General features: G+C 43.1%; 1 protein-coding gene across 1 annotated transcript in view; it reads left to right on the top strand.

The window, feature by feature from the left end:
- LOC123750088 (uncharacterized) overlaps window positions 1-13906 on the top strand; it is a 73650-nt gene that overhangs the window by 26801 nt on the left and 32943 nt on the right. The window lies entirely within an intron of this gene.

The raw sequence follows: 13906 nt of genomic DNA, 5'->3' as shown, positions 1-13906 counted from the left end.
GCAGCCTTTCCTCGTAACTCATGCCTCTTAGTTCTGGGACTAGTCTAGTGGCATACCTTTGGACTTTTTCCAGCTTCGTCTTGTGCTTGACAAGGTACGGGCTCCATGCTGGGGCCGCATATTCCAGGATTGGTCTTACATATGTGGTGTACAAGATTCTGAATGATTCCTTACACAGGTTCCTGAACGCTGTTCTGATGTTAGCCAGCCTCGCATACGCCGCAGATGTTATTCTTTTTATGTGGGCTTCAGGAGACAGGTTTGGTGTGATATCAACTTCTAGATCTTTCTCTCTGTTCGTTTCATTAAGTACTTCATCTCCTATTCTGTATCCTGTGTTCGGCCTCCTATTTCCACCACCTAGTTTCATTACTTTGCATTTACTCGGTTTGAACTTCAACAGCCGTTTGTTGGACCATTCACTCAGTCTGTCTAGGTCATCTTGTAGCCTCCTACTGTCGTCCTCAGTTTCAGTCCTCATAATTTTTGCATCATCGGCAAACATTGAGAGGAACGATTCTATACCCTCTGGAAGATCATTTACATATATCAGAAACAGTATAGGTCCAAGGACTGACCCCTGCGGTACTCCACTCGTAACGTCTCGCCAATCTGAGACCTCACCCCTCACACTGACTCGTTGTCTCCTGATACTTAGGTACTCCTGTATCCAACGGAGTACCTTCCCTTTCACTCCAGCCTGCATCTCCAGTTTTTTCACTAGCCTCTTGTGTGGCACTGTGTCAAAGGCTTTCTGACAATCCAAAAATATGCAGTCTGCCCACCTTTCTCTTTCTTGCCTTATTTTTGTTGCCTGGTAGTAGAATTCAAGTAACCCTGTGAGGCAGGACCTGCCATCCCTGAATCCATGTTGATGCTGTGTTACAAAGTTCCTTCGCTCCAGGTGCTCCACTAGCTTTCTTCGCACAATCTTCTCCATGTGTGTTCTTCGCACAATCTTCTCCATGTGTGTGTGTGTGTGTGTGTGTGTACTCACCTAGTTGTACTCACCTAGTTGTGTCTGCAGGATCGAGCATTGACTCTTGGATCCCTCCTTTCGAGCATCGGTTGTTTACAGCAATGACTCCTGTCCCATTTCCCTATCATACCTGGTTTTAAAATTATGAATAGTATTTGCTTCCACAACCTGTTCCTTAAGTGCATTCCATTTTCCCACTACTCTCACGCTAAAAGAAAACTTCCTAACATCTCTGTGACTCATCTGAGTTTCAAGCTTCCATCCATGTCCCCTCGTTCTGTTACTATTCCGTGTGAACATTTCGTCTATGTCCACTCTGTCAATCCCTCTGAGTATCTTATACGTTCCTATCATGTCCCCCCTCTCCCTTCTTCTTTCTAGTGTCGTAAGGCACAGTTCCCTCAGGCGCTCCTCATACCCCATCCCTCGTAGCTCTGGGACGAGTCTCGTTGCAAACCTCTGAACCTTTTCCAGGTTCATTATATGCTTCTTCAGATGGGGACTCCATGATGAGGCGGCATACTCTAAGACTGGCCTTACGTAGGCAGTGTAAAGCGCCCTAAATGCCTCCTAACTTAGGTTTCTGAATGATGTTCTAACTTTTGCCAGTGAAGAGTACGCTGCTGTCGTTATCCTATTTATATGTGCCTCAGGAGATAGATTAGGTGTTACGTCCACCCCCAGGTCTCTTTCATGCGTCGTCACAGGTAGGCTGTTCCCCTTCATTGTGTACTGTCCCTTTGGTCTCCTATCTCCTAGTCCCATTTCCATAACTTTACATTTGCCTGTTCAGGTCCTCTTGGAGGATCCTGCAATCCTCATCTGTCACAACTCTTCTCATCAACTTTGCGTCATCCGCAAACATCGACATGTAGGACTCTACGCCTGTAAACATGTCGTTAACATATACAAGAAATAGAATTGGTCCCAGCACCGATCCTTGTGGTACTCCACTTGTTACTGTTCGCCAGTCCGACTTCTCGCCCCTTACCGTAACTCTTTGGCTCCTTCCTGTTAGGTAGTTCCTTATCCATGCTAGGCCCTTTCCCCCCACCCCCGCCTGCCTCTCGAGCTTGAACAGCAGTCTCATGTGCGGTACTGTATCAAAGGCTTTTTGGCAGTCCAGAAATATGCAGTCTGCCCACCCATCTCTTTCCTGTCTTATCCTCGTTATTTTATCATAGAATTCCAGAAGGTTTGTTAGGCACGGTTTCCCTGTCCAGAACTCATGTTGATGTTTGTTCACAAACCTAATGTTCTCCAGGTGTGCAACCAGTCGTAGCCTAATTATTCTTTCCAGTATTTTACAAGGGATGCTTGTCAGTGATACAGGTCTATAGTTAAGTGCCTCCTCCCTATCACCTTTCTTGAAGATCGGCACGACATTTGCCTTCTTCCCGCAACTGGGCAATTCTCCTGACATAAGTGACTCATTAAAGATCATTGCCAGAGGCACGCTGAGGGCCTGTGCTGCTTCTTTTAGTATCCACGGTGATACTTAGTCTGGTCCAACTGATTTAGTTGCATTCATTTAGTTGTGTGTGTGTGTGTGTGTGTGTGTGTGTGTGTGTGTGTGTGTGTGTGTGTGTGTGTGTGTGTGTGTGTGTGTGTGTGTGTGTGTGTGTGTGTGTGTGTGTGTGTGTGTGTGTGTGTGTGTGTGTGTGTGTGTGTGTGTGTGTGTGTGTGTGTGTGTGTGTGTGTGTGTGTGTGTGTGTGTGTGTGTGTAATTACCTAAGTGTAGTTACAGGATGAGAGCTACGCTCGTGGTGTCCCGTCTTCCCAGCACTCTTTGTCATATAACACTTTGAAACTACTGACGGTCTTGGCCTCCACCACCTTCTCACCTAACTTGTTCCAACCGTCTACCACTCTGTTTGCGAAAGTGAGTTTTCTTATATTTCTTCGGCATCTGTGTTTAGCTAATTTAAATCTATGACCTCTTGTTCTTAAAGTTCCAGGTCTCAGGAAATCTTCCCTATCGATTCTATCAATTCCTGTTATTATTTTGTATGTAGTGATCATTTCACCTCTTTTTCTTCTGTCTTCTAGTTTTGGCATATTTAATGCCTCTAACTTCTCCTCGTAGCTCTTGCCCTTCAGTTCTGGGAGCCACTTAGTAGCATGTCTTTGCACCTTTTCCAGTTTGTTGATGTGCTTCTTAAGATATGGGCACCACACAACCGCTGCATATTCTAGCTTTGGCCTAACAAAAGTCGTGAACAATTTATTTAGTATATCGCCATCCATGTATTTAAAAGCAATTCTGAAGTTAGAAAGCGTGGCATAGGCTCCTCGCACAATATTCTTTATGTGGTCCTCAGGTGATAGTTTTCCATCTAGAACCACCCCTAGATCTCTTTCTTTATCAGAATTCTTTAAAGATTTCTCACATAATATATAGGTTGTGTGGGGTCTATGTTCTCCTATTCCACATTCCATAACATGGCATTTATTAACATTAAATTCCATTTGCCAAGTGGTGCTCCATAAACTTATTTTGTCCAGGTCATCTTGAAGGGCATGACAATTATCTAAGTTTCTTATCCTTCCTATTATCTTAGCATCATCAGCAAACATGTTCATATAATTCTGTATACCAACTGGTAGATCATTTATGTAGACAATAAACATCACTGGTGCAAGAACTGAACCCTGTGGTACTCCACTTGTGACATTTCTCCAGTCCGATACATTGCCTCTGATTACTGCCCTCATTTTTCTATCAGTCAGAAAATTTTTCATCCATGTTAGAAGCTTACCTGTCACCCCTCCAATATTTTCCAGGTTCCAGAACAACCTCTTATGTGGAACTCTGTCGAAAGCCTTTTTTAGGTCCAGATAAATGCAGTCAACCCAACCATCTCTTTCCTGTAATATCTCTGTTGCTCGATCATAGAAACTGAGTAAATTCGATACACAGGATCTTCCAGATCGAAAACCATACTGTCTGTCTAATATTATATCATTTCTCTCCAGGTGTTCTACCCATTTAGTTTTAATTATTTTTTTCAATATTTTGACTATTACACTTGTCAATGATACAGGTCTATAATTAAGGGGGTCGTCCCTGCTTCCACTTTTGTAGATTGGAACTATCTTAGCCTTTTTCCACACATCAACTACAACTCCTGTAAACAGGGATGCCTGAAAAATCAGTTGAAGAGGAATGCTGAGCTCAGGTGCACATTCTCTCAGAACCCATGGTGAAACTCCATCTGGACCAACTGTCTTGTTCTTATTTAGCTCCTTGAGCATTTTTTCCACTTCGTCTCTAGACACCTCTATGTGCTCTATGTTGTTTTCTGGAATTCTTATTGTATCTGGTTCCCTGATGATTTCATTTTGTACAAACACACTTTGGAACTTTTCGTTTCATGTTTCACACATTTCCTTTTCATTTTCCGTGAATCTATTTCCCATTTTCAACCTCTGAATATTATCCTTTACCTGCAATTTGTTGTTTATGAATTTATAGAATAGACCTGGTTCTGTTTTACATTTGTCTGCAATCCCTTTTTCAAAATTTCTTTCTGCCTCTCTCCTCACTGCCGTGTAGTTGTTTCTCGCATCTTTGTATCGCTGGTATGTTTGGGGGTTTGGCCTCTTCCTGTATTGATTCCATTTTTGTGTCTTTTGGTCTCTGGCTCTCTCGCACTTTCTGTTGAACCAATCATGTTTCCTAGTTCTGCATCTCTGTTTTGGTATAATTTTTTTGTGCCTTTATCATATATTTCACAAAACTTGACATACATCTCATTCACTTCCTTGCCTAGCAACAAGTCTGTCCAATTATACTCACTAAAAAAAATTCTAAGGTCGCCATAATGTCCTCTCCTGAAGTCTGGTTTTTCAATTGCATCAACCTTCATATTTTCTTCCAGATTATAACGCATTGCATACTTTATTCCCCAAAAGACATGGTCACTTTTACCCAAGGGAGGAAGGTACTGAATGTCAAATATTTCTTCCTCCTTCCTAGTAAATATCAAATCTAGCATGGAGGGGACGTCCCCTTCCCTCATCCTCGTAGCTTGTTTAACATGTTGATACAAGAATGTTTCCAGGATGAGGTCTACAAATTTACAGGTCCAAAAATCTTCTGTTTTAGCTTCATATGCTTCCCAGTCTATGGATTTCAAGTTGAAGTCGCCGACTATCAACAGTCGTGCACTATCGTTATCCGCTCTCGCTATAATCTCTCTCATTATTGTTATAAGACCTTCACGTTTACTATCTAGCTCCTCCTTTGACCATGTGCTGCTTGGCGGTGGACTATATGCATTTATTATCATTAGTTTATCATCCTCATGGCAGATCTCTAGTGCTATTATGTCAACTTCTTGTGGATTGGCAGTCATTATTTCCTTCACCTTTAGGTGTTCTTTTACCAGCACAGCAACGCCACCGCCTTTCCTAATTTTTCTGTCCCGTCTCCAAATTGAGTAGCCCCTTGGGAATATGACCTCATTTAAAATAACATCTTCAAGTTTTGTCTCCGTGAGTGCAACAATGTCTGGTGTCTGCAGCTGTATTACATCACTTAACTCCAGTATCTTCGATCTTACTCCATCTATGTTGGTGTATGCAATCTTCAGGAACTTGTTCCCTCTCTTCTTATTCTTCACTCCCCCTCTCTCCAATGATTTTGTTGGTTTGCCTTTATGTACCACTTTACTGGTCTGCCTACCCCTATCACTTTGTAGAAAGAGGAATTGATTTCTTCATTCCTGCTCTCATTTAAACGTTTTGCCTCGGCGAGGTTCAGTTTCAGCTTCTCTCTGTCTTTTGAAAGATCTCATCTTAACGACCACACTTTCCCATCCTCATCACTTTGTAATTTTCTAGCATTCCTTAGTACTTCTTCCATCTGTTTGTCACCGTTTAGGGTGATCCTCAAAGGTCGATCTTTCCCTTTTACATATCTGCCTATTCTCCTGTAGTCGCGCACATTCTCTATGGTGTGTGTGTGTGTGTGTGTGTGTGTGTGTGTGTGTGTGTGTGTGTGTGTGTGTGTGTGTGTGTGTGTGTGTGTGTGTGTGTGTGTGTGAGAGAGTGTGTGTGTGTGTGTATGTGTGTGTGTGTGTGTGTGTGTGTGTGTGTGTGTGTGTGTGTGTGTGTGTGTGTGTGTGTGTGTGTGTGTGTGTGTGTGTATGAGTCTGTGAGAAAAGGGATTGGAGTTTGGGCAGGGAATTTACCTCAATGTTCATGCAGGCTCAAACTTTAGCTCCTGGGCTCCGGTTTCTCAACTATCATGCTCATAAGATATAAGGACTGACAACCATGCTATTTCTCGATTCTAAATGTGACATTTAGCTCTGAACCCTCATTAACTATCCCTCCCTCTAACCCCCAGCAGTAGTTAACTATCCTTACCCTCAACTGGTTCTTCCAGAATGGACCGCTCTACGGTCCATTCTGAACACCTTGGCTATTATTTGAGGATCTTTAATGTCGTTGTCATGTCTGCTCTAGGGTTAGATCCACACAACGTAATTGCGATAAAAAGTTTTGTCCGGACATAAAATTGGACTAATGGTTGACTTATCTCTTGTCGCCTGCATAGTAAATATGTATATTTTGTGAAAAGTGTATATATATATATATATATATATATATATATATATATATATATATATATATATATATATATATATATATATATATATATATGTCGTACCTAGTAGCCAGAACGCACTTCTCGGCCTACTATTCAAGGCCCGATTTGCCTAATAAGCCAAGTTTTCCTGAATTAATATATTTTCTCTAATTTTTTTCTTATGAAATGATAAAGCTACCCATTTCATTATGTATGAGGTCAATTTTTTTTTATTGGAGGTAAAATTAACGTAGATATATGACCGAACCTAACCAACCCTACCTAACCTAACCTATCTTTATAGGTTAGGTTGGGTTAGGTAGCCGAAAAAGTTAGGTTAGGTTAGGTTAGGTAGGTTAGATAGTCGAAAAACAATTAATTCATGAAAACTTAGCTTATTAGGCAAATCGGGCCTTGCATAGTAGGCTGAGAAGTGAGTTCTGGCTACTAGGTACGACATATATATATATATATATATATATATATATATATATATATATATATATATATATATATATATATATATATATCACTGTATATACAGCGTTTTCCCCTAATCGGAAACGTTAACATTACTGAGCTTTAACTTTCACTGTTACGTCGCATTTGTTACGGATTAGTCGATTTCGTCAAAAATGTAACGTATTAGGCGAGGTGATGAGTCCGATCATAAACTGTGAAGAGTGTGATGAGAACCGTGACTGTACTCCAGAGAGATGAGCGTGTATCCTCTTACCCCCTCCTCCACTACTCTTCCCCCTCCACCACTACTCTTCCCCCTCCACCACTACTCTTACCCCTCCTCCACTACTCTTCCTCTTCCTCCACTACTCTTCCCCCTCCACCACTACTCTTCCCCCTCCACCACTACTCTTACCCCTCCTCCACTACTCTTCCTCTTCCTCCACTACTCTTCCCCCTCCACCACTACTCTTCTCCCTTAATTTTTTAAATTTTGCCCCGAGGGGCGAATTTATTGGGCAGCGCCACTCATCTTGTGAGTGGACACACCGCCATAGTGACAGTATTGGGCAGCGCCACTCATCCTGTGAGTGGACACACCGCCATAGTGACAGTATTGGGCAGCGCCACTCATCCTGTGAGTGGACACACCGCCATAGTGACAGTATTGGGCAGCGCCACTCATCCTGTGAGTGGACACACCGCCATAGTGACAGTATTGGGCAGCGCCACTCATCTTGTGAGTGGACACACCGCCATAGTGACAGTATTGGGCAGCGCCACTCATCCTGTGAGTGGACACACCGCCATAGTTACAGTATTGGGCAGTGTCACTCATCCTGTGAGTGGACACACCGCCATAGTGACAGTATTGGGCAGCGTCACTCATCTTGTGAGTGGACACACCGCCATAGTGACAGTATTGGGCAGCGCCACTCATCCTGTGAGTGGACACACCGCCATAGTGACAGTATTGGGCAGCGCCACTCATCTTGTGAGTGGACATACCGCCATAGTGACAGTATTGGGCAGCGTCACTCATCTTGTGAGTGGACACACCGCCATAGTGACAGTATTGGGCAGCGCCACTCATCTTGTGAGTGGACACACCGCCATAGTGACAGTATTGGGCAGCGCCACTCATCTTGTGAGTGGACACACCGCCATATCTTGAGGTTATCTTGAGATGATTTCGGGCTTTAGTGTCCCCGCGGCCCGGTCCTCGACCAGGCCTCCACCCCCAGAAAGCAGCCCGTGACAGCTGACTAACTCCCAGGTACCTATTTACTGCTAGGTAACAGGGGCATTTAGGGTGAAAGAAACTTTGCCCATTTGTTTCTGCCTCGTGCGGGAATCGAACCCGCGCCACAGAATTACGAGTCCTGCGCGCTATCCACCAGGCTACGAGGCCCCTTAGTGACAGTATTGGGCAGCGTCACTCATCTTGTGAGTGGACACACCGCCATAGTGACAGTATTGGGCAGCGCCACTCATCTTGTGAGTGGACACACCGCCATAGTGACAGTATTGGGCAGCGTCACTCATCTTGTGAGTGGACACACCGCCATAGTGACAGTATTGGGCAGCGCCACTCATCTTGTGAGTGGACACACCGCCATAGTGACAGTATTGGGCAGCGCCACTCATCTTGTGAGTGGACACACCGCCATAGTGACAGTATTGGGCAGCGTCACTCATCTTGTGAGTGGACACACCGCCATAGTGACAGTATTGGGCAGCGCCACTCATCTTGTGAGTGGACACACCGCCATAGTGACAGTATTGGGCAGCGCCACTCATCCTGTATGTGGACACACCGCCATAGTGACAGTATTGGGCAGCGCCACTCGTCCTGTGAGTGGACACACCGCCATAGTGACAGTATTGGGCAGCGCCACTCATCTTGTGAGTGGACACACCGCCATAGTGACAGTATTGGGCAGCGCCACTCATCTTGTGAGTGGACACACCGCTATAGTGACAGTATTGGGCAGCGCCACTCATCTTGTGAGTGGACACACCGCCATAGTGACAGTATTGGGCAGCGCCACTCATCCTGTGAGTGGACACACCGCCATAGTGACAGTATTGGGCAGCGCCACTCATCTTGTGAGTGGACACACCGCCATAGTGACAGTATTGGGCAGCGCCACTCATCCTGTGAGTGGACACACCGCCATAGTGACAGTATTGGGCAGCGCCACTCATCCTGTGAGTGGACACACCGCCATAGTGACAGTATTGGGCAGCGCCACTCATCTTGTGAGTGGACATACCGCCATAGTGACAGTACTGGGCAGTGCCACTCATCTTGTGAGTGGACATACCGCCATAGTGACAGTATTGGGCAGCGCCACTCATCCTGTGAGTGGACACACCGCCATAGTGACAGTATTGGGCAGCGCCACTCATCCTGTGAGTGGACACACCGCCATAGTGACAGTATTGGGCAGCGCCACTCATCTTGTGAGTGGACATACCGCCATAGTGACAGTATTGGGCAGTGCCACTCATCTTGTGAGTGGACATACCGCCATAGTGACAGTATTGGGCAGCGCCACTCATCTTGTGAGTGGACATACCGCCATAGTGACAGTATTGGGCAGCGCCACTCATCTTGTGAGTGGACATACCGCCATAGTGACAGTATTGGGCAGCGCCACTCATCTTGTGAGTGGACATACCGCCATAGTGACAGTATTGGGCAGCGCCACTCATCTTGTGAGTGGACACACCGCCATAGTGACAGTATTGGGCAGCGCCACTCATCTTGTGAGTGGACATACCGCCATAGCAGAATGTACAACACTCCCCAATAGGAAGAAAACCCGTTGGGTTGTTCATCCTGTCACTTGTACCCAGACACAGCTGGGACTTGCTTAACTGTCTCAAGTGAACAGCTCCTCAAACAAGAAGATTAACATCTATCAACCCCTAAAAGCTTACGTTATCTTGCGGGTGCAAAATTGGGAAATCTTTTAAGAACAGTATCAACATTTGACAAAAAGTGTTTTCCTAACTCAAACAATGTGGGGTTTATTATTCTACAGTTATTCCTAACATCTCTCAGGTGTTCACATTCACGTAGATAGTGGTCAAGGCGGTGTCCATCACTCTCACTACAGATTCTGCAACTTCGCTGATCAACTGTTGTTTCCATTCCAAATCTCCATGGATATTTGTATCCAAGACGGATTCTCGCTATTACTGATTCTCTCCCTCGTCGTCCTCCTCTTCGGCCATAATGACTGGGATTGCCAGCTGCAACCATGTTGTACCATCGTACAGATTCACTGGTTTGTGCTTCTATCCTCCTTTCCTCAGTTACCTTGTCACGGTGATGTTGCCTGATAATACCTCTAATTTGTAGTTGAGTCTTGGGTATGAAGTATTCAATATGGTCTCCTTCAGCGCCTTCAGCAGCCAGCACATCTGCTCGTTCATTCCCACATATTCCAACATGGGAGGGGATCCACAGAAACTTGATGACTCTTCCCTGATTGGTAAGTACTCTCACAGCTCTTAATTTCAGCGACTATTGCAAGATTTTCTGTCTGATTTTTACTTAGGCTTTGCAGTGCTGCTTTTGAATCGGTGCAAATCACTGCACCATTAGTGTTCCGTTCAAGAAACCTTAACGCCATAACAATGGCAGTTAGCTCTGCTTGCGTTGAAGAGGCATAGTTCTCAATACGTGCTTTTTCTTCAGTTCTGCGTTGGAAGGTATTATCCTTGATTACCGTGTATGCTGCACCAGCCCTGCCATTGATAGGATTAGATGACCCGTCAGTGTAGATTTGATCTAGTTCATCTCCGGCTACTTTATAAATTTCCTCGAGATACTTGTGCCTCATTTCTTGTGGTATCATGTTGGATTTTTTGTTACCATTTCATTGATGATGATCTTGCATGAGTCATCCTCCCAGGGAGGTAACCTCTCTACAGGCAGGAGCTCACGGGCTTGCTCAAGCAGGTGAAGCTCTTCAAGGTAGCAGACTGATCTGTGATGCCATTTTTTGCTTTTCCTGTTTCCCCCTGAAAGTAGCACAGAGCTCAGTTTTTCCTTAGCAATATCGTTGTAATGGGGATCTCTGGCTATCCTAATTGCAAGCTTAGCATTCAGCTCCTGAATTCTGCTTTTAACACTGGGAAGGGACAACTCCTCTCGTAGATTAGACGTTTTGGCAGTTCTTGGAACTCCAAGAATGATTGTCATGGCTTCATTTTGAATGCTTTCAAGCCTTTTCATATCGCTTTGGGAGTAGGTGCACAGAACTGGTGCGGCATAGTCTATGACGGAGCGCACATAGGCTGTGTACATCATTTTAAGCACGGCAATAGAGGCTCCATGTCCATTCCAGGTCATAGCTTTCAGTGCCCTGAGTCGACTTTTGCATGTTCCTACGAGTTAATTGAGCTCCTCTTTCTTTCCCTTGTTAGAGCCGACAGTGACGCCAAGGTACCGATAGTGGTCAACCCATTCAAGTGTTACACCATTAATTTGCAGTTCTTCATTTGCTCTCCGCTTGTGATGGGAGTATGCCCTCGTCTTGTTTGTGGAGAGAGTGAAACCGAGCTCAATACATTTCCTTCCGAGGAGTTCAATGGACTGTTCAATTTTTCCCCAAGGTGGGAGCTTGTATTAGGACATCATCTGCATATCCCACTTGTTGTGTTCCTTCCGGAAAATCAATATTTGCAATAGCGTTCATAAGTACATTGAATAGTGTAGGGCTTAAGACTCCGCCTTGGGGGGTCCCGAGTTCCATACTCATTGTTCTGGAGACTGCTCCATTGAAGCAGACCTTGGCTTTCCTTCCTGTGAGGTAGTCTTCAACCCATTTCATGAGTCTCCCCTTGACACCCATGCATGCAAGCTCGTCCAGGATCGCAATCCCCTGTGCTTTGTCGAAGGCTCCTTTGATGTCAACAAATACAGAGTACCTAGCCGTGTCATTAGCCAAGTAATTAACTATACAATTTGCTGTGCTCCGTCCTTTAACAAATCCATTGACCTCTTCTCCCTTATCTTCTCCCTCGTCATGCTCCGTCACCTCCTGCCTCCACCGCCACTATTTCTCCCTCTCCCTCCTTACCTAACACTGTTTACTTAATACTGCCTACCTCACGATATCTGGCATAATATTTAATGCTACTAATATGTAATAGTGCTACTAATGTAATACTACATTCTCATATGGGACTAATAGAACAAGAACCCGGCAATGTGATGTTATAGTGGCCAGAATACGCCTGGGATATAGACGTATCTGGCAACTTTCTCAAAACCCAAATGTCGAGTACACAATGTGTCAACTTTGTGAAAGAGAAAACATGCACTCTCTTGAACATTATATTGTAGAATGTCCCATACTGACTGACTTTCGCCCTCCTGGGCTAAGGTATGCTGACCTGTGTAATTACTATATGAGTACTGGAACACTTGATGATATATTGGACTTGTACCCTAGATTAACCATGTAATATATCAATTATACAATGTATGTATGTGATGTGACTATATAACCTGAGCTTGTAAAAGCACCTTAATCACCTTCCGTGATTAAATGCTTAATTGTACACTAGTGTCTTTATCAGCTATCTCACCCTGTCAGAGTAAAAGAGACAAATGTATGTGTATGTATGTGTGTGTATATATGTATGTATGAGTCTATGTATATGTATGTATATGTGTGTGTATGTATGTATATAAAGTATATGTGGAAGCTGATCAGAATTACATTTCACCTTTGTAAATGCACATTAATGACACTATGTAAAAGACACATCGAACACATCATGTAGGGCATACGTAACTGTGTATCTATGTATTTACGTATGTAGGTTAGCTTAGCATTTTAAAAGCACCGAATCACCTTCTGTGGTTGAGTGTTCAATAAATCCTTGAACTATATGTTTAACACTTCTCTAACCCTGTCCATGGAGGACAGAAGAAAATGTATATATGCTGGTTAGCATTGTAAATGTCTGGCCACGTCTGTGGTAGAAAATAATAATAATAATAATAATAATAATAATAATAATAATAATAATAATAATAATAATAATAATAATAATAATAATAAAACTGCTTACCTAACACTGCTTACCTAATTCTGCTTACGTAATAATATTTACTTAACAGTACATACCAAACACTGCCTACCTAATATATATATATATATATATATATATATATATATATATATATATATATATATATATATATATATATATATATATGTGATATATGATATATATATGATATATCCATCAAATGCATAATAAAGCACAAAAAATAAAAAAGGAAGGGGGTGGTAGGAGAAAAGCACACAGAAACTGTATTGGAGGGGATCTAAACATTCCCTCTAATGCGTTATGCGTGGTTTCCTCCGAGGCCATGGGTCCCCCTTCTTCCAGCTAGAGGTGGTACTCCCTTATATATATATATATATATATATATATATATATATATATATATATATATATATATATATATATATATATATATATATATATATATATATATATATATATATATATTGTGTGTATGTTTAGTGGTGTTGAAAGGTGTATATACAAGGGCAAGACAACCATGTGTTAGGGTTAACCACTCTGTGACCAGCCATACAAAATAAGATTATTTCATGACATTCATCCGTCCTGAATACTTGGACAGCGTCTACCGCTCTCCTCCACTTATATTTATTTAAATTTAAAGAGTTCTTTATCTACTTTGTTATTTTCCCACAGTATCTTGTATGTCGTAAACATATCACGTTTGCTCCTTTTTCTTCCTGAAAGTTGCAAGATTGTGTTCAATTTAAACTGTCCTTAGAGGTTAGACCTCTCAAGTCTGGTACTAGTTG

The sequence above is a fragment of the Procambarus clarkii genome, chromosome 40 (assembly GCF_040958095.1).
Source record: "Procambarus clarkii isolate CNS0578487 chromosome 40, FALCON_Pclarkii_2.0, whole genome shotgun sequence".
Classification (NCBI taxonomy): Eukaryota; Metazoa; Arthropoda; class Malacostraca; order Decapoda; family Cambaridae; genus Procambarus; species Procambarus clarkii.
Note: the sequence above shows the minus strand (reverse complement) of the source record. Positions and strands in the feature narration are given on the sequence as shown.